The sequence below is a fragment of the Callithrix jacchus genome, chromosome 1, assembly GCF_049354715.1.
Source record: "Callithrix jacchus isolate 240 chromosome 1, calJac240_pri, whole genome shotgun sequence".
In the NCBI taxonomy this organism is placed as follows: Eukaryota; Metazoa; Chordata; class Mammalia; order Primates; family Cebidae; genus Callithrix; species Callithrix jacchus.
Genome location: NC_133502.1, coordinates 154,441,213 through 154,461,622, shown reverse-complemented (window position 1 = coordinate 154,461,622; position 20,410 = coordinate 154,441,213). Strand labels below are relative to the sequence as shown.

Sequence of the window (20,410 nt, the reverse complement as noted above, 5' to 3'; positions counted from 1 at the left end):
TATTAGTTCATGGTTTGAAGTCTTACTCAATGTTTTACACACCTAACCACAAGACTCATTGGTAAATATTTCTTTAATAAGATAAAATGGTCAATTATTTTTTAAAAATCTGAATTTAACAATTCAGGACCAATTTTCCAAATTTTTTTTTTTGCTGTACAGTATAGTAATCTTGTTTTCTCCCTTATATTTTATGGTTTGGGGATTATTTAGCATTTATTTCTATTTCATGTATCTTGTACACATACCAAATATTCTAAGTACAAAAAGTGTTTTTGAAACTTTTAGGTTCAAGGTACATGCATAGTAAGTACAAGTTAAATAGTAAAACATGCATTGCATCATGGGGGTCAGTTGTACATATTGTTTCATCACCCAGATATTAGGCCTAGTATCTATTATTTTTTCTTCTTCTCTTCCCCCTCCTACTCTCCACCCCGTAGTAGGCCACAGGGTATGTTGGTCCCTCTATGTGTTCTCATCATTTAGCTCCCACTTGTAAGTGAAAATGTGTGATATTTGGTTTTCTGTTCTTGTGTCAGTTTGCTAAGGATAATAGCCTCCAGCTCCATCCATGGCCATGCAAAGGACATGACATGATCTCATTCTTTTTTATGGCTGCATAGTATTTCATGATGTATATGTACCACATTTTCTTTTTCCAGCCTATCATTGATGGGCATCTGGGTTGATTCCATGTCTTTGCTACTGTGAATAGTGCTGCAATGAACACATGCATGCATATGTCTTTATGATAGAACAATTTATATTCCTTTTGGTATATACCCAGTAATGGGATTGCTGGGTTGAATGGTATTTGTCTTTAAGGAATCACCATACTGTCTCCTGCAGTGGTTGAACTAATTTATACTCCCACCAACAGTGTAGAAACATTTCTTTTTCTTCACAACCTTGCCAGCATCTGCTATTTTTTGACTTTTTAATAGTCATTCTGACAGGTGTAAGATGTTATCTCATTGTGGTTTTGATTTGTATTTCTCTAATGATCAGTGATGTTGAGGCTTTTTCCATGATTGTTGATTGCATATATATCTCCTTTTGAAAAGTGTCTATTCATATCCTTTGTTTACTTTTTAATGAGGTTCTCCTGTAAATTTAAGTTCCTTATTGATATGAGACAGACCTGAATCAGATGCATAATTGCAAAAACCCTCTCGCATTCCATAGATTGTTCACTCTGTTGACAGTTTCTTTAGCTGTGTAGAAGTTCTTTAATTAGATCCCATTTGCAAATTTTTGCTTTTGCTGCAATTGCTTTTGGTCTCTTCAGGAAATCTTTGCCCATGCCTATGTCCAGAATGGTATGGTGTAGGTTGTCTTCCAGGGTTTATAGCTATGGGTTTTACATTTAAGTCTTTAATCCATCCTGAGTTTATTCTTGTATATGATGTAAGGAAGAGGCCCAGTCTCAGTTTCCTACATATGGCTAGCCAGTTATTCCAGCACCATTTATTGGATAGGTAGTACTTTCCCCATTGCTTGTTGTGAGGTTTGTTGAAGATCAGATGGTTTTTAGAGTGTGGTCTTATCTCTGGGTTCTCTATTCTATTCCATTGGCCTCTGAGCCTTTAACCAGTTCCAACCTGTTTTGGTTATTGTAGCCCTGCAGTACAGTTTGACATCGGGTAGCAAGATGCCGCCAGCTTTGTTCATGTTGCAATCAATGTGCCAAAACCACTAGCATTCTTATATACCAACAACAGTCAAGCCAAGAGCCAAATCATAAACTAATGCCCATTCACAATTGCCCCCAAAAGAATAAAATACCTAGGAATACACCTAACAGAGGAAGCGAAAGATCTCTATAAGGAGAGCTAAAAACTGCTACTTGAAGAATTAGATAACATAAACAAATGGAAAAACATTCCATGCTCATGGATAGGAAAAAAAAATCATTATTAAAATGGCCAAATTTCCCTAAACAATTTGTAAATGCAATACTATTCCCATTAAATTGACCTGGCATTCTTTGCAGAACTAAAAAATCTATTTCAAAAATATTTCTGAATTTAAAAATGAAGGCTTCATTTTTTAAAAAATCCTATATGAAAACTAGACAATATGGTACTAGATAGCCCTTGAATCTAAGACACTAGAGGAGACATTAGAAAACACTTAGAACTTACCAATGATGAAATACAACATGCTAACATTTACGGTATAGAACTAAAGTAGTATTTAGAAGTTTATAGCTGGCGATACATTTTATCAGTCAAAAAAGAATTATCTAAAAACTAAACAAGCTCTAAGCTTTTAACTTAGGAAGCTGGAAAAAACAGAAAATGTGTTCTAAGAAACATGAAGTAATGGCAAAAGTGTTCAAATAAAAACAATCAATAACAAAAAAAGAATAAAAAGCACTTAAAAACAAATCTGGTTCTTTTTAAGAAGATAGAACTTCAGCAAGATCAATCAAGGTAAAAAGATGAAAATGTAAATATTCAAATAGAATTAAGAAGAAGTAGCTACAATTTTTAAATACTATGAACAAATACCTCTTAACTAATTTGAAATCTAGATAAAATACATACATTTCTAAAAAAAATTATACAATGTCAAAATTGGTGAAAGAAGAAATAGAAAACATGACTAGACCAATAAGCACAAATACATTAAAGTGAAAGAGAAGTTTAAAAGACTTCACTGGAAAAAACTTTAGGTTCATAAAGCTCTATTGGTGATTCCTACCAAATTTTCGAGGAATGAATCATTCCTTCCTTATACAAATTGTACTAAAAATATAGTGAGAAAACGATCTTTTTTTTTTTTTTTTGAGATGGAATTTTGCTCGTTACCCAGGCTGGAGTGCAATGGCATGATCTCGGCTCACTGCAACCTCCACCTCCTGGATTCAGGCAATTCTCCTGCCTCAGCCTTCTGAGTAGCTGGGACTACAGGCACGCACCACCGTGCCCAGCTAAATTTTTGTATTTTTAGTAGAGATGGGGTTTCACCATGTTGACCAGGATGGTCTTGATCTTTTGACCTCATGATCCACCTACCTCGGCCTCCTTATAATGTTGATCCCCAACCAATATTAACTTGGTGCCATCATCATAGTTAGCATTTAAATAAAGCTTACTATGTGCTTGATATTTCTCTGAATGCTTTCTGTATTTTAACTCATTTATTTATCATGACAAGCTATAAAGTAGGTATCATTAGTATTAATTACATTTTATAGATAGAAAAATAAGGCTGGGAAGGTTTACTGCTTTCCTAGATTGCACAGCAAGTAAGTGGGCAAATTGAAATCCAGACAGTCTGGCTTGAAAAATTGAAACTCTTAAGCAATATGCCATATTACTTCTCATAAAGAAAGAAAGTAGAGGCCCAATTCACTTTTTAGAAACAAAAGTATTAGCTAATCATATCTAACAGTATATATAAAAAATATATCATGGTCAGGTAAGATTTATCCCAAGAAAGCAAGATGGTTCAACACCAAAAAAATATTTCAAGTAAATACAACACATTAAGGGTCTAAGTGGGAAAAAACCCTAGATACAAAAAATATATAGATATATACAGTTTATTACCTATTTATGACAAAAACTCTTAGCAAACTAGGGATAGAAGGGAACTTTATTAACAGAAAATATTTTTTCTGAGAATTCACTATATATTTCTTATTAAAGAAAATTTAAGAACAGAAACAAGACAAAAATGGTTGCTACCATCTATCATATTATATTGTAGACCATGGCCAGTAAAATAAGGAAAGAAATAATAAGAGGCACACAGACTGGAGAAAAAAAGACATAAAATAGTCAATAATTAAAAGTGGTGTGATCATTTCCATAGAATAAGAAACAATGAAGTCATCAAGCTATTAGAATAATTATGAGTTCACCAATGTTACTAAATACAGGTGAACATATAAAAAATAGAATTTTCTTCCTCAGAAATTGCCAAGTAGAAAATGTCATCACATGTAAGATACCATCTATAAAGCAGAAAAAAACTATAATAAAGAATTAATTAAAGCATTCAAAGGCCTCCATCAAAGTATTTTTGTGTTTTCAGATCTGGATAAATGAAGAGAAAACCACATGCCCTAAAAATATCAATTTATCCTAATAGTAACTTACTTAAATTTCAAACTATATTTCAGGTAGGCCTTTAAGGAACTTGATTTATTCTAAAATCTATGGAGAAGGACAAAATACCTATGATTAACTAAGTTTGAAAAAGTTAAAGAGTAAAGACTTGCTTTTTAAGCAATATTAAGATCTGCTACAAAGCCATTGTGATAAAAATCAATATATAACAAGAATTAAATCAATGGAGGAGATTAGGGAGTTCAGAAACAGATCCATGAATTTATGGTAACCTGATATGACACTACAAGAGCCTGATTCTTTATAGATGGTATTTGCTATGGTTTGGATGTATTGGTTCCTTTACCACTTACATGTTGAAACTTAAACGCAAGGGGACAGTAATAAAAGGTAAGGCCTTTTGCAAAATGATTATAGTCATGAGGACTCTGCCCTCATGAGTGAATTATTACTCCAGTAATCCAGTGAGGTGGGAGGGAGGCCACTGTGCCCTGTGCTTTGCCAAGTGAAGACATGACATTTGTCTCCTTTGGAGGACACAACGTTTAAGGAGCCTTCTTGGCAACAGAAATCGGCTCTTACCAGATACCAAAGCTGCAAGCTCCTTGGTTCTGAACATCCCAGCCTCCGTAGCAGTGAGCAGTCAATTTACGCTGTTTATAAATTACCCAGTCTGTAGTATGTTGTTAGAGCAGCAGTAATGGACTATTAGAAATAACTAGCTTAATATATGAAGAAAAATTAAAAACTGGATCCCTGTGTTACACCATATACAATAGTGGTTGAAGATGAATTAAAGATGTGGGTGGGGATGATATAACTTTATACAAAGTAATGGAGGAGAACAGTTTTATACCCGGGGTGAGAAAGGACTTCTAAAACAAAACTCTGAAAACTTAATACATAAGGAAGGACAAAAAGATAGATTTTATGCATAAAAATATGGACATCCACAATAGATGACAGATGGGAGAAAATATTTTCATTGTCTAAAAACAAGAAACTAATATCTAGAATTGACAGGATATTCAAGAAATTATTAAGACCAATAATGAAAGAACAGGAAATCTAGCCAGAAAACCAGACAGATAGGAACTGGGAATACACAGGAAAGGAAGTCCAACAGGCAAACAAGCATATAAAAAATATGCTTAAAGTAACTTTTATTTGTAGAAATGCAAATTAAAACAAGAAGGTATTACCATATACTCATCAAATGAGCAAAAATTGGAAAGCTGGCTAGTATGATGTATTGAAATGAATGTGGCAACACAGGACACCTCCCACAATGGTGTTGGGAATGAACACAAGTACAGTCACTCTGGTGTGCAATCTGGTATACTTTCATTAAATGCACGCATATCCCTTGACCCAGCCTTTTAACTTCTGGGTTTATAGCTCATGAAAACAATCACACAGGTAGATAAGGGAACATGTGCAAAGATAATTGAGTTTTTTGTAATAGCAATGAGTCAGAAGCAACCTAGCTCTCCATCACTGCAAGAACAGATGAATAAAATGTATTAGATGCATATTATGGAATTTTAAGCATTATTTAGAAGCAACAAACTACACACAAAGAAACATAGATAAATCTAAAAACATAATAGTGTGTGAAAAAGGATCTTACAAAGACCACTGTGAATGATGTTCCATGAATTGAGAAATATGATCAGTTAACACTTTGAACCTAAATAATAACGTGCATATTTTCAAACATGTTAATATATTAAATATATTTTATGCTTATATATATTTTAAGCAACATTTACTGTATATGGATATATACATATGTAGCCATACATAAGATATAAAACATAAATACAAAACATATTTATACTTCTATATAAAACATATGTTTTGATATGCACACAATTAAATGCTATGCAGCCAAATAAAAAGTAGGCTGTTTTAACTGCTGCTGAATGATCTCCAAAATATACAAAGTAAAATATGTGAGATGTAGAATGAGTTATTTAATATGCTACTTGTGTGTTATATATATGGATATGTGTGTATGCTTATAAACACATACATGTATAATTACACAGCAAGAAAAGGAAAATAAGAAACTGGTACCTGTGATTGCCTCTAGGATGGAAAACTGGGTAAAACAGAGGTAGGAAAGAGACTCGCCATTTACTCTATATCCTTTTATAATTTTTAAATTTTGTTTTGTTTACATATATTAATCAAAATTATTACAAAAATAAAATGAAAATATATGCATGTACTGAAGCGAAATATTACAATGATTTGCCTGCATGTCTTTCCATCCAGACTAAGTCAAGGGGTCAGCTATATTCATCTTTTTATTTTCTGAAACAGTTCCTGACACATAATACGTACTCAGCAAATGCTGAACAAAGGATGGATGAGATATGGATGGTTAAGTTTTCTCTTCATACTTTTCCATCATTCTCATATTTTCAAAATTATTTTTTTAATTAAGAAAAATGACACTCTGGAGAATGAACCTGAACGTGGAGGCAGGCTGATAGGTAGGAGCTTCTTTTAATAGGTCACATAGGAGATTATGAATAGCTTGACTTGGGTACTGCCAAGAAGCCAAAGGCTCTTCTCAGATGTTTTCTTTAGCACCTGCTTGATACCACCACATCCATCATTTTGAATGACATACCTCAAATCAGAGTGGATATAGAGAGGTGGGCAGTTGCTGTCAGAACAGTATTCTAAATAAGTTGAGCAGCTTCTCCCTCTCTTTTTAGCCAAAGCTTGAGTTGTTCTGATTACCTTCTAGAAGTAAGAAAAGGTAAACGGAATATAGCTCAAGATCAGAGGTGCCCAAAACTCACACAGTCTAACCTTGGGCTCTCACATCTGCCTCTCTAGCAGTGCCCAGCCTGTTCTTAATGGCTCCCAGCCTTTAAGCATCCATTTGACCTCCCTCTCCTCCAATTCTTTTTCTTTCCATTTCTTAACCCTCCGATCCATCTTCACTTTCTAGCTGCTCTCCAAGGCCTCACCTTTTTGAGTACCTTTTGTGTGTTAAATATTGGACTCTGTTGCTGGGCTCCAGTGAATGTTGCTTAAAACACAAAAGGTTAAGCAGAGAGCAACTTTATTGATTAAACATCCATTTTCTTTCCTTTTGTTTTTGTAAGAGCCCTTGATGTTGTCTCTGATTGACAGCCCCACCTGCACACCTCTGGCCCTGGATTCCCCTTGGTAATGTCTCAGAGCTACAGAGCACCTCATCCACTCCACACAAGCCACAGATCCTTCATGTACAGCTTTCAAAGGAAAGGGAAAAAAAAAAAGAAATGTAACTTTTCTCTTTCCATTTCTTTTGCCATTCCTTAGACAGTATTTCCAGAAGTCCCTATTGAATGAAGAAAAGTAAAATGAGGAAAGGAAGAGAAAGCTTTCAGCAATGACCCTTTCTTTTATTTGAGTTTCTTCGGCTAGCAAGTCTTTGAATATGCTTTTAAGGAGGCGATACCCTTATTAAATTAGCTTTCTCTTCTCACCTCTCACCGTGTGAATGACCTAAAGATTCCTTACTGCAAGACTAACAGAATTACACCCATTAACGAGCTCGGCATGAGAAGCATGGTATGATGGTGGCTTTGCCCTGTTTCAACTCATGATAATGACTACATCAGCTGGTTTTGACTCTTCCCTGCTCTCCCATAAAAGTGTAATATTGCAAATAATAGGGTGCCACATTGCCATTAGAGAAGAGGATAAGCCTCCCAAGTATAGAAGCCAAATGTCCAGTTACTCATATGTAGCCAACAATAAATGAGGTCAACTCAAAAAATTCACCTTCTTCCTCCAAAAGCTCTATTTACACCATCAAATAAAACCTATTCATAAGAACTGGGTCATCAGGATGATCACTAGAGCTGCAGGACTGACCAGGGTGTCAAAAAGTGATGAACACTGTTTTAGCAACTTCAACCTCGGTGTGGCTCTTTTCCACAGTTTCACCCCCACCCTCACCTCTACTAGTTCAGTTTGAACTTTTGCAGGGAGAAAGTCCAGCTTGGATCAAATTCTGCATTAGTGTCACTAGGATTTCAACTAGATGAAAGCTGTGGGATAAAGAAATGAGGTGCAAAGCTAGAATTCCTCTTTCCTCAACACTTATTAAGACTCAGCCCTCCAGCAAAAAGTAACTCAAAGGCCAAGTATGTACTAGCCTCAGCTTTTATTGCCTTGCAAGAGTTATTACATTTTCAGGAATTTTATAAGCCAGTTGTTGATCACAGGTTTTTTTAAAAACTAAATTATATAAACTTATTAAATAACTTATCTAAAAACTCATCACTTATTTTATTACATTTTACTGCTCTCTATGCTCTTGTGGTTATTGATGTCTATAGCTCCTATATGATAGTAATAATAAATGAGTAGCTATTATACATCTCTTCTAATTCCATATTTAACGATATCATGCTGGTAGCTTGAAATCGGCCAATTTGAGTATTTACACCACAGAAATTGGCAAATGCTACAAATCAGGGCTTGTCATTGTTCTGTTATTTTCAAGACTAGGGCTCAACCATCTGTGGCTCAATGGATGAATCCAGCCCTTAGCTTATTTCTGCAGGGCCCACAAGCTAAAAGTGGTTTTGACATTGTTTTAAGGACTGTACAAGAAGAAGTTGAAGGATGAAGAGGTCAGACAGGGAATTGGAGGAGAAGAGCACAGGGAAGGATAGACAGATTCCTTTTTCTGTAAAGGGACAGCTAGTAAATACTTTAGGCTTTGTGGGCTACATGGTCTATGTCACAACTACTTAACTCTGTCATTACAGTGCAAAAGCAGTCACTGAGTGTGACTAGGCTTCAATAAAATTTTATTACAGAAGTAGGTGGCAGGTCAGGATGTAGTTTGCCAACCCCAGATCTAGACTTAAAGCATTCTGAAAGAATCAATTGGCCCTATGAAATTGACTGACAAAGTATATTACCCATTTTATAATTTGTCAATTTGTGCTACAGATCCTTTAAATCAGTAATGCTTATAATAAAGACAACACACACGTACATTGTTATTAATGAGCACAATAGTTACCATCATACCGCTTCCTTTACTATGTCTGCAATTCACACATCTCTTTCCTCAAAAAGCCTTTGTTGAGAGCTTACCCCATGCCAGACACAAGAGATGAGATCTAGAAAGATGAGGTCCATGTACTCTAAGAGCTCACAATTCAGCATGAAAAACCAATGAGCACCAGATAAATGAATGACACAGGATAAAGAACAAATACAGAAACACAAATGATCCAAGTTCCACGGGGCAGAGAGAATACAGAAACCAGTGTTCATGGTTCCAGGACAGTCCGTAGTGATAAACTGACCTAATCACATGGCAGCACCACGAAGTAAGTGTTATCGTCTCCATATTATATACGGGTAAACTGAGGCATAGATTTAGTTAACGTACCTAAGATCATAAAGCTGATAAAGGCAGAAATAAGATTCAAAGCCAGGACTATTTTGACACCAAAGTCCTTGTCCCTTTACCCCACTTCTAGTAAATCCCATGCTTATAAAAATAAGGTAATTATATTAGTATATTTTGATATATGAATGCTCTTTTAGGTTTCCTCTTTCTCTAGTATCTCTGCCATATAAGTTTACCATTTCCCCAAAAGTCAAAAAGCAAAAAGAACATATGTTGATGTAGCTCTGAAATGGTTAATCAGTTGAACTGTGACCAAATTAAAAGCTCTGGCATTAATGCACATTCACATGTGCAGGTGTTCTCTCTTTGTGGAGACAGTAAGTTCTTTGAAAGCAGGCATCAACCATTCTTTCTGCAGTGTGTAGCAGAGGGCTAGTCATGCAGGAGACATTGCACCAAAGCACTTGAGTAACTGAGGAGCAAGAGGAGGAGGAAATGCAGAGTCCTAATCCAAGCACACTCATATGCATGTCAGCCACAGATCTTCCGATGGGGCAGTCTTGATCTCTAGAGAAACAGAAGCCCAAAATGCCCAAGTACTTGAATCCCAATCCTAGCTCCAGCTGGAGCCTGTGTGCTGCAAAGTTAACACATTTATCCACTCACATAGATCAAAAAGAAATCAACATTTTCTTAGATGAATAGAGAAGAAAATGTCACAATCTCCGTTGGAAATTTCTTCTAGAACAGAGGTTCTTAAATTTGATGTGAATCAGAATCACCTGAGGAGCTTGTTAAATGTATCTTCTCCTGGTCCACTCCCAGATGGTCTGATTTAGTAGATTGGAGAACCAGAACTTCACTCTCCTGTTTAAGAAATCTTCTAGAGTTCTTCAAATTCCTATGGTGAATAATTTCGTCCACCAAGCCTAGCAAGTTGTTATGCTGCGGACCCACTAACTCTCTCATCTGCAATTCTGAAATTCAAAAGCTCTGAAATATAAACATCTTTACATAACTCATCTGGCAACAAAACTTGTTGTGAACTTAACTCATCTGGAGGCAAAACCAGGCTTAAGCTCATTCAAAACTTTTTAAAGTCTTTGATCATTTAACTTTGCATGGATTTGTACGTTTTGCTGTGGAAATATCAACATGATGGTTACAAGGTAGGTTCCACTTCAGACCCTCTGAGGCTGTCCCAAAATATCAAATATATTCTCCATTTTACTTTTCCAAAATCATAAACATTTGACTTATGAAATATATTTGGCCCTAAGGGTTTTGGATACAGAACTGGGATCTAAATAAAAATCCTTGTGATTTTTAGTACTCCTCAACCATGGGAGGTTTAGGAAACAAAATTCACAAACATCATTTGAGCTGCCTCAGAGTTCCCTGGATGCTTGATCTTCAAAAGGCAAGAGTGAGAAATATACAAATTGCAGTGATCACAAGTACTCCTGGTCACCTAAGTTTGGAAGTCTTGTCATCTCTAGAACTACACCCCCAACAGCTGAGTACCCTATTTCAGGTACGATCAGTTCTTCAACCTTTTTGATACTCAGTACGTTTATCTCAAGAAAACAGCCTAGACCACCTCATAAATCTATGGGTATTTTTAAGGTTTTCATGACTGTAAGCCCATATTATCCAGTCCCTTTTCAACAGGCCTAGAAAGATCTAGTCAAGAATATCAAAAAAGTGAATAGATAATAAAGTTGGGTTCTAGGGACTGAAGTATAATCAAGCCAATGAGATTCTCAGAAAAAAATAAAATATAAAGGGGATGAGGGTTGAACCAAGAGAAAATGCCTAGCTACCAGATGCTGAGAAAAAGCAAAGTAACACAACCTTCAAAGTCCTGCATTACCTTGTCTGTGCCTCCCTCTCCAATCTCCTGTCCCTCTAATTCTCCCCCTTCACATCTTCCCTCTATTGCTCTTCATTATCTTCAGTTTCTGGGAAACCCCTGCTTCCTCTTCCCCCTTTATATATATGCTGTTCATTCTGCCTGGAATACTCTACAATACCCTGCTTTCCTTCACCTTCAGTTTTCTAAATGCCATCTCTTATCCCCGCAAAGTTGTTTGCCTTCCACTGTCTAGTCAAGTCTCTACCAGAGCCCACATCCACTGTATTTTAATTGTCTGGTAACTTGGCTTCATGTCTTACCAGCCTGTGGCCACCATGAAACTAAGAATTCTGCTTGTCTTCCACTGTTGTGTTCTCAGTGCCTAGCAGAAAGCCTGGAAATGATTACATACTCAAAAAATGTGTGCTGAATGAATGAGTGAACAAATGAATGAAAAGCAGGAGGCAAGAAACAATGCAGAAAGGCAGGTAATGGTCCAGAACCATTTCTTGGAACACAGCAGGCACATGCAAGCCATCTCTTGCTGGGTGGGCTTTCAGGGGTCAGTTCACTAAAGGTAAAGAGACAAGGCTAAGCAAAGACCTAGATTCTTTCTCTGTTCCTTCTCCCTTTCTCTCTTTTCTTTCAGAGTCCTCAACAAAACTTTCATTATGTACTTTTGTATGTTTATGTCCTATCCCTCCACAGACAGTAAGCTTCATGGAGTTAGAAACCATATATCTGCCCCCATCTTATCCATATTTGTATCCTACCCCTAGAGTCATGCCTGGAGTAGTCTTGCACAGCAAGTATTCATTAAATGAAAGACTGATTGATGAATGAATGGGTCAACAATGTTTAATTTCTCAGGTTCCAAAGAATCTATGTTTTACAATCTCCTAGGTACCCCCAAAAAGCTAGTATTCTAGCCCTGTCATGAGTGAGCAGGAAATTATAAATTTGGATGATAGAATGATATAAGACAAAATTTTATTAGTCTGTCTCATAGGAATCTATCCATTTATCCCAACTTGTTCTTAGGCAAAATTACTGAATTTTACCATATTCTAAAAAGAAATTCACTACTAAAATTTTACTATCCTCTAATTGATACTGTGAAAACAATTCACCCCATCCCTATTTCATCTTTCATCCCAGAGTCCCAAGAGGGATTTCTCCAGAAGAGAAAACCAAATAATATTTTCATAAACATTTTTGTAATTGTGAAAAGCTCCTTGCCAAATGGTTGGCAAAAAAAAAAAAAAAAGAAAATGATCTTCTCTGAACTTGCCTTTAAAGAAAATTAGATATCCCTCCATCCTTCCACCTGGAAAAATCAAAGGGCTTCAAGGAGATGTTTTTCCTCAGCACAGCCTTGTCATGTGAAATAATTGGTAGACAGACCATTAACATATTTGTATCATGATTACTACAGATTCTAATAAAGATGAAAAGTTAAAACAATTTCCAGTTAAAGAACTCACTTGTGTTCCACTCTCCTAAATTTCTAGATTCCAAATTCTCCTTTCTCCAGTTAAAAATAAATGTGTAAACCAAATACGATTTTTTTTAAGATTTCAGCTTCAAAAGAATAAAAAATGCTTCAGAACTAATGCAAATGCTTCCAGAAGCAATATGAAGTAAGAGAAGGTCTTTCAGCATAATTTTAGTAGAAGTAGGCTCCAATATATCATATAACCTTTCTATTTGGGAAGAATGGGACCAAGACTTCTGAATACCCCAATTTTTGACCACTCCATAGGTCTACACCATATATTCTGCCAAATTTTCTTCATCTACAAAATGGGGATTTTGAAATCCAAATACTGACTTTCTGTGAGAACTAAGACCACATGATAAACACAAACTACAAAACTATGTTAAAATATAGGTGCTGAGCAGTCCTAGAAAAATTACAAGGGGCTCCAGAGCATTGGCCTCCAGAGTCATTCATAAAAAGCAGAAATATCAAATACTAAATCCATGTATGCCATGAGTCCTCCCATGATTTTCTCCATCCCTCTCCCCCACCACCAGCCAAAATAAACCATTTTGTTCATGTTCCTGGTTGGTATAAACTGGAAATTAACTTGGATAAAAGGAGCCACCCCAGCATGAGGAAACCTTCAGGCTGGGGATTCATCCAAAACTTATTCCCAGAAGATGTTTCCACTGACCCAACAGTCACAATCTCAAAGAAAAAGTCAGGGGAAAATGAAGACATAGGAAGAATGAGGTGGAGAAGAAAAGGGAAAGGTAAGCAAAATAAAGTCTAAAAAGATTTCATAATTGCCCATTTTCTGTATGCACATACAAAGAGAAACAGCTAGATGTTTGCAACACTTAGAATTCCAGTAACAATTCCATAACGTTTTTCTATAGCAGATTCTTCAGAGATTAGAGAGATAAAAGAATTTGCACACAAATTATAACACATTGTTCAGACTGATAATCTTTACAGATATGTGTGCACATTTATTCACAAATATGTGGCCAAAAGAACATGCTGGTGAAAAATAAGCAATCATCCATTTTAAAGGAATTTATTTTAAATACTTTTAAAAGTATAAGCATGGGAGCAGACTTAATTCCAGTTGAGTATTCCCAGCATCTTTAGCAGCTTGATCAACTTAGCAAGGACATGTTTGGCAGTGCAGGGCTTGTATTCAAGTTCTATCTGCTCTCCTCATTGTCTCTCTGACTTTAGGTGAGATGCCCAACTCCTCTGATCCTGAGTTTCTACAGTTGTAAAATGAGGACAACCATAAAACTTACCTCACACTGTTGTGAATAGCAAATGAAGCAATATAGCATTTCTAAAATGCCAGACTGCAACAAATATTTTACAGTCTGCAGCAAAATGGGGGAATGAAAGTGTATGGATTCTTAATAAAGCTATTCATTCAATAAAAGACTGACCCCTTATTTTGGTGTTAATATCTTTCCCACTTTTCTGGTGTTAAGAATCTTTCTGTTATTAAAGAGCTGGCAAAAGTTCAGCTCTTTCTGTATGATTTCAGTAAATGGCTATTGTTTTGGGTTTTCTCTTTTGTTATTTTCCTCAGGTGGCCAAAGAAACACTTGGCAATTCAATCTTATTTCTGCAAATTCTCTCTGAAGTGTTACTGGTCTTTGAAATGCAAAGGCCAGAGTATCACTGTAATAATACATGGATGGCAGTGGTCCCTGCATGGACCTAAGCTATGGTCACCAAATGACTCAGCTGCATTTGAAGACAAGTAGGGAACACTAGAAGGTAGCTTTTTTGCTTGTGGGACTAAGGAAACTAAGAGGGAAAAACTCACTGAAACATAAGAAATAGCCTATCAGACATATCGTTAATGATCAGTGGTTGAAGTCAGAGGATGATTCCAAGGTCAATACCTTATCTGCTGTTTGGATTTATGTTTTCCTTGGCCAAATCTTATTGGGATGTTCAAGAGGGACTATAGTAAAACTAAAAGTACTGTTTCACTAAACTTCATAAGCCATTAGGATGGGGTGAGGGACAAGGCAGTACTGCTTTGAGGCTCAAGGAAAGGAGCTTGACACAAAACAGGGAAAACTTTTCTCCCCACTTGGGTGGTCTAACCACAGAGGTACAGTGATCGGGATCTCCGTGGCTTAGGCGGCATGTGGGACTTTGGAAGCACAATGAAACTGCACCTTCAATATAAGCTCCTTTGATGGCAGACACCTGTAGCCATAGCAACACGGAGGCACCTTCACAATGCTTCAATTCAGGAAACAGATCTCACCAAAATACACCAAATCTAGAGAGAACAAAAATGGCCAACACCAAGCAGTAGCTAAGAGGATGTGCTTGTGGGGACTTATGAAAGAGTCCTCAGGGAATCCTAGAAATACAAGGGGACTAAAAGAGCCAGTGGTAGCAAGGAGGTGGGGAGTACAGAAGAGAGAGGTAAAGTCAGTACCTGAAACTCTTAGGTTTCAGGAAACCTGTTACTCTTAGGTGCACTGGGTGAAGCCCATGCTTACTCCAACTGTGTAACCTTAGTCAATTCCCTTAACTTTTCAGAGCCCCCACTTCCTCATCTGGAAAATGAAATAATGAATATTAATAACTGGTTCACGGAATAATGTTGAGAATCAAACAAGATGACTTATTTTAAAATCTTCCTTAAATGTTAAAGTACAATGTAAATATTAACTTTTTTTTTTTTTTTTTTTTTTTTTTTGGAGACGGAGTTTCGCTCTTGTTACCCAGGCTGGAGTGCAATGGCGCGATCTCGGCTCACCGCAACCTCCGCCTCCTGGGTTCAGGCAATTCTCCTGCCTCAGCCTCCTGAGTAGCTGGGATTACAGGCACGCGCCACCGTGCCCAGCTAATTTTTTGTATTTTTAGTAGAGACAGGGTTTCACCATGTTGACCAGGATGGTCTCGATCTCTTGACCTCGTGATCCACCCGCCTCGGCCTCCCAAAGTGCTGGGATTACAGGCTTGAGCCCCCGCGCCCGGCTGTAAATATTAACTTTAACAGCGGACTGTTATGCAACTTTCAGTGCTGAGATCTTAATCAGAATTTTAACCTGTAGCACATCCACTCCAGATACACAGCTGAAAGCATGCCTTCAAGGAGAAAGAATGAGGAGAGAATGAGCTAACTTGATTATAAAGTGGGAGGGAAGGAAAAACCCACCCAGTTACACCCAGAGGACCAATAAGCTGTCAATGTAGGAAGGAATTGTGAAGGGAGGAAAGAAATATGCTATGTATATCACAGTTATGCATTGCCATTTATTTCTTATAAAACTCTGTAAGGAAGAGATGACCACCCTCTTTACAGATAACGCAAATGAGACTCAGAGAGGTTAAACGTCGCACCCAAGGTCACATAATAAATAGAAGACAGGGGTGACATTTGTAACCCAGATATTTCCTACTCTAAAATCAGATAGCTGGCAAATTAAAGAGCTGGCAAAAGTCCAGCTCTTTTTTCTTTGTTGTTGCTTCTCTATATGACAAATAAGTCACTAAGCATGTTGCACCATGCCCCGTGCCTCCATGTTGTTGCAAGCTCAATCTAAATCTTTCTGCACACTCAGGAGCTGGCTTTGGCTCTCGATAAAAGATTCTTTCAACCGCACTTGCACTTGAATACTTCCTAAAACTGTTCTTTTGGGTGGCAAAACACTTTATTTGTTTGCATGGGCGTATCCTGAAAGCACTAAAGTGAAATTACTCAGATGAAAAATAAAGTCCTTTCACTGTGTGTAAATGCAACACATGTAGCTTGCATGGGGAAAAAAAGAAAACTTAAAGTACATGAGCTGAGTGAGAATTAAGCAAGCTGTAAAGATGGGAACTCTGTGCGAGGAAAGCCAGAGGCTTGTGGCTTTCTGCTGTAGAACACCATGCCAATGGGACGATGTGGCTGCATTCCTGATATAAAGACAGTGTACTGTTATTCTGCTCTTTGTGAAATGGGGTTGCAGGGAAGCACATGTGGTAATAATAGGAAAAATGCAATTCACTTTGGCTGCTTTTCAAACTTTACTATTTGGATAATCTGGGGACTTTTTTTTTTTTTTTTAACTTTGAGAAGTTCTCTCAGGACTGGCTGATTATAAGATGAGAATATGTCCTAGATGCTGCCAACAGAGAAAACTTGGCTGAATTAGATTTTTTAAGTTGTATATACTTTTGCTGGGACAGATTGGCTTCTCCAATCACCTCTTCTTTTTCAGAGAACTAACTCAAATTCTGCCTTGAAAGAGTTTTAATCTTTCCTGCTCAGGATGAAGGACCTTCAATGCTCTTCCCAAATAAACCCCCAGGTGCTCGTTGTTAATGCGCCAAGCCAAATGTTGAAGACAGTCTCATTTCTGCAATGTACTATGCCCTGAATTGATGCGGCATATTTTAACTCTGATGAGTTAAAAACCTAAGCAGTTCACTTATTATTATTATTATTAATTTTTTTTTTTTTGCAGCTCATTAAATTGTGTCTGACTGCTATGGACCCTGGGTTCATGCTCAAGGACAAATAGTAACCAAAATGAAGAAGCTACAACTTGTTCTTACTACAGCCAAAAAGTCTCTAGGGAAAAAGCAAAACTGAAATGTGACTTAAAGGAAACCAAGCCCACGTAAAAGAGGCTTTGGGAGCATAGAGGAAAGAAGACAGAAGAGTAAAAATTAGAAGAGTAGAAAGAGTTTCACCACTCAGATGCATGGAGTCTGCTCGGAGGTTGGAGTGACTGTGTGATCTCAGGCATGTTACCAGTCACCAACTCTCCAAGCCCCATCTGTAAAATAGAACTAAAGATATCCCTGTTCTGGGGTTAACATGTTAATGAAACAACCATTATGAAAGTTCCTGGCTCACGTCCAGCTACAAAGTACTGCTCAATTATTGCCGGTTTCCTTCTCTGTCTACAGGATTGATGTGGAAACCAAATGAGATTATTTGGGATGAATTCAAGTGCCATTTACATGTGGGATTGTTGTAAAAAGAAAAAACTGAAATATAAAAAAAGAAAGGAATGTAAAGAAGAGGGCACAGGTTTCAAAGAGATATCTGCACTCCCATGTTCACTGCAGCATTAATCACAATAGCCAAGACATGGAAGCAACCTAAATGCCCACCCATTAGTAAATGGATAAAGAAAACATAGCATATAAATATGATGGAACATTATTCAGCCCTGAAAAGGAATAAAATTCTGCCATTTGTGGCAAAATGGATGAATATGGAGGACAGTATGGTTAGTGAAATACATCAGACATGGGACAAATACTACGTGATACAATTTACATAATAAATCTGAAATACTCAAACTCAGAAGCATAGTGGACTGGTGGTTGACAGCAGCTGGGAGACAAGACATTAATCAAAGTGTACAAAGTTTCAATTATACTAGATCAATGAATCCCAGGGATCTACTTTACAACATAGTGCCTATAATTAACAATATGTTATGTTCTTGAAAATGTGCTAAGATGATAGATCTTATGTTAAATGTTCTTGCCACAAAAATTAATAATAATAACTGGAGGTGATGAATAGGTTTATGGCATAGATTGTGGTGGTTTCATACGTGTATACTTATCTCTAAGCTCATCAAATTATAAACAATAAATATGTAAAGCTTTTTGTAGGGCAATCCTACCTCCATAAAGTATTTTTAAAAAACAGGGAAAATGGGATAAGGGATACACAGCAATCCTCTGTACTATCTGGCAACTTTTCTGTAAATCTAAAATTATTCCAAAATTTAAAAAGAAAAATACCTGCTTCCCAGAGAATCCTTTGGGTTCTGATCTGGATGTTGCCCAGTTCTTTGTGACAGATTCAAACTTCTGGCAAACTCCTCAAGGAGAGAGAGAGACAACACACACCACGCCCTTATGTATAGCCCATAAGAGACTGCAGTGCAATCAATGTAAAAAAAATGCCAAAATTCTAGGCCATACCACTTACTCATTCAACAAATATTTATTGAGTAACTACCATGTGCCAGACACTGTTCTAGAGGTTGTGAATAAAACAATGAACAAATGCCAAGATTTCTGCCCAAGTTGAACTTCTATTTTAGTGGAGAGAGAGGAACAAAATATTTAAGTAAGCACCACAAGCGTTATGATAGATGAGCAAAAGCAGAAAATGATTGAAAACGCTGGGTTTTGTGATTTTAAAACAGGGTAATCAGGGAAGCTTTCACAGAGAATGTCAAGATTTGACAGGAATTGAGAGAAAAGAATACTGGAGAGAGACCCAAGAACAGTCTGCAAAAACCCTAAGGCAAAAGAATGCCTGTGAAGTCCAAGGAACATCAAGGCACCTGATGTGTATGGAATAGAGGGATCAAAGAAGAGAGTAAAACCAGATAAAGTCAGATGGGGGCCAGATCATAGATGATCTTGGGAGCTCTCCTAAGGAGTTTAGCTTCACGTGGGAAGCCACTGGAGGGTGTTGTTGTTGTTGTTGTTGTTGTTTACATGAAGGCAATTTATTAACAGAAAATATTTTGAGGAGACTTGTTCACAGACGGCGACCACAGCAACCCCCCTTCCAGCAGGTGCTGTCAGAGGAGATGGGGGTGACATCCTCAATCTGCGCATTGGAGGGTTTTGAGGACAGGAGTGAGATTATCTGGCTTATACTTAACAGAGTCGCTCTGGTTGCTGTATGGTGGAGGAGGACAAGGGTAGAAGCAAGAAGGTAAGTTGGGAGCACATTGCCATTTGCCCTTGATGGGAAAGCTGTGTAATTATTTACTCAACATTTCCGCAGAGTCCATAAAGGAAAAGAAAGTGCCTACAATTCTCTAAACTGATTTTGCCACCTGAAAATCTGCCACCATGCAAAAACTGGTGAAAAAAGATGGGCGCTCTGCACAGAAGTCCATCATTTAATTTCTAGATGACTGTTTGCCCCTAAGACGTTATATATTTGTTATCTGTAAGTGAGTAATCTACATAACTTACCAGATACTTTGAAGTAGAGATACCTTAGTAATAGTGGAAATTTACCCTCAAGTTTTTGCTGTCAAGCTATGAATGTTTTTCAGTCATCAAAGCATTATAACTAAAAAGAGAAGAAAAAAACAAAATTCCTTTAATGACATGGTGATCTGACTTGCTTTCCAACTAAGTTCTCAAATGTGGAAAGAAAGTATGGAGAAACCAAATTCATCACTGATAGAAATAATGCTTGGGCAGCCTGAATAGCTGAAATATTCTGCAGGGCAGGAGGGATACAGGGTGAAAGGAATCCTAGTTTGGAGAAATTAGGTCAAGGAGATAGAATAATGTTTTCCAGGCTGAAAGATGTCGGGGAAAATCAAAATCCAGAAGTATGAAGGAACTACATGCATTGGTTAGAAAGAGCTTGGAAGCAGAGGACACACACTGTTGGAAAATGGTTCAGGAAGGAAGTGCCAGGAAAGAGAAAAGTTCAATAATGAGGATTTCTCTGTACAGGGGACCAAGGGAGTTTCACCACTCAGATGCATGGAGTCTGCTCTGAAGGTAGTCCAGTCTGAACCTGCTGGTACGGCTGGAAAATCTAGAAGCAAAAAGGTCTTATTTCCTCCATGACTAACAGATCCTTCAGGGAGAGCTCTTTT

At 37.2% G+C, this 20,410-nt stretch overlaps 1 long non-coding RNA gene and 1 pseudogene across 1 annotated transcript in view; one reads left to right on the top strand and one right to left on the bottom strand.

Moving 5' to 3' along the window:
- Positions 1-20,410, bottom strand: part of LOC144579442 (uncharacterized) — a 275,742-nt gene that overhangs the window by 202,031 nt on the left and 53,301 nt on the right. The window lies entirely within an intron of this gene.
- The window catches only part of LOC100399138 (large ribosomal subunit protein uL3 pseudogene), a 47,214-nt pseudogene that overhangs the window by 25,956 nt on the left and 848 nt on the right, over positions 1-20,410 (top strand).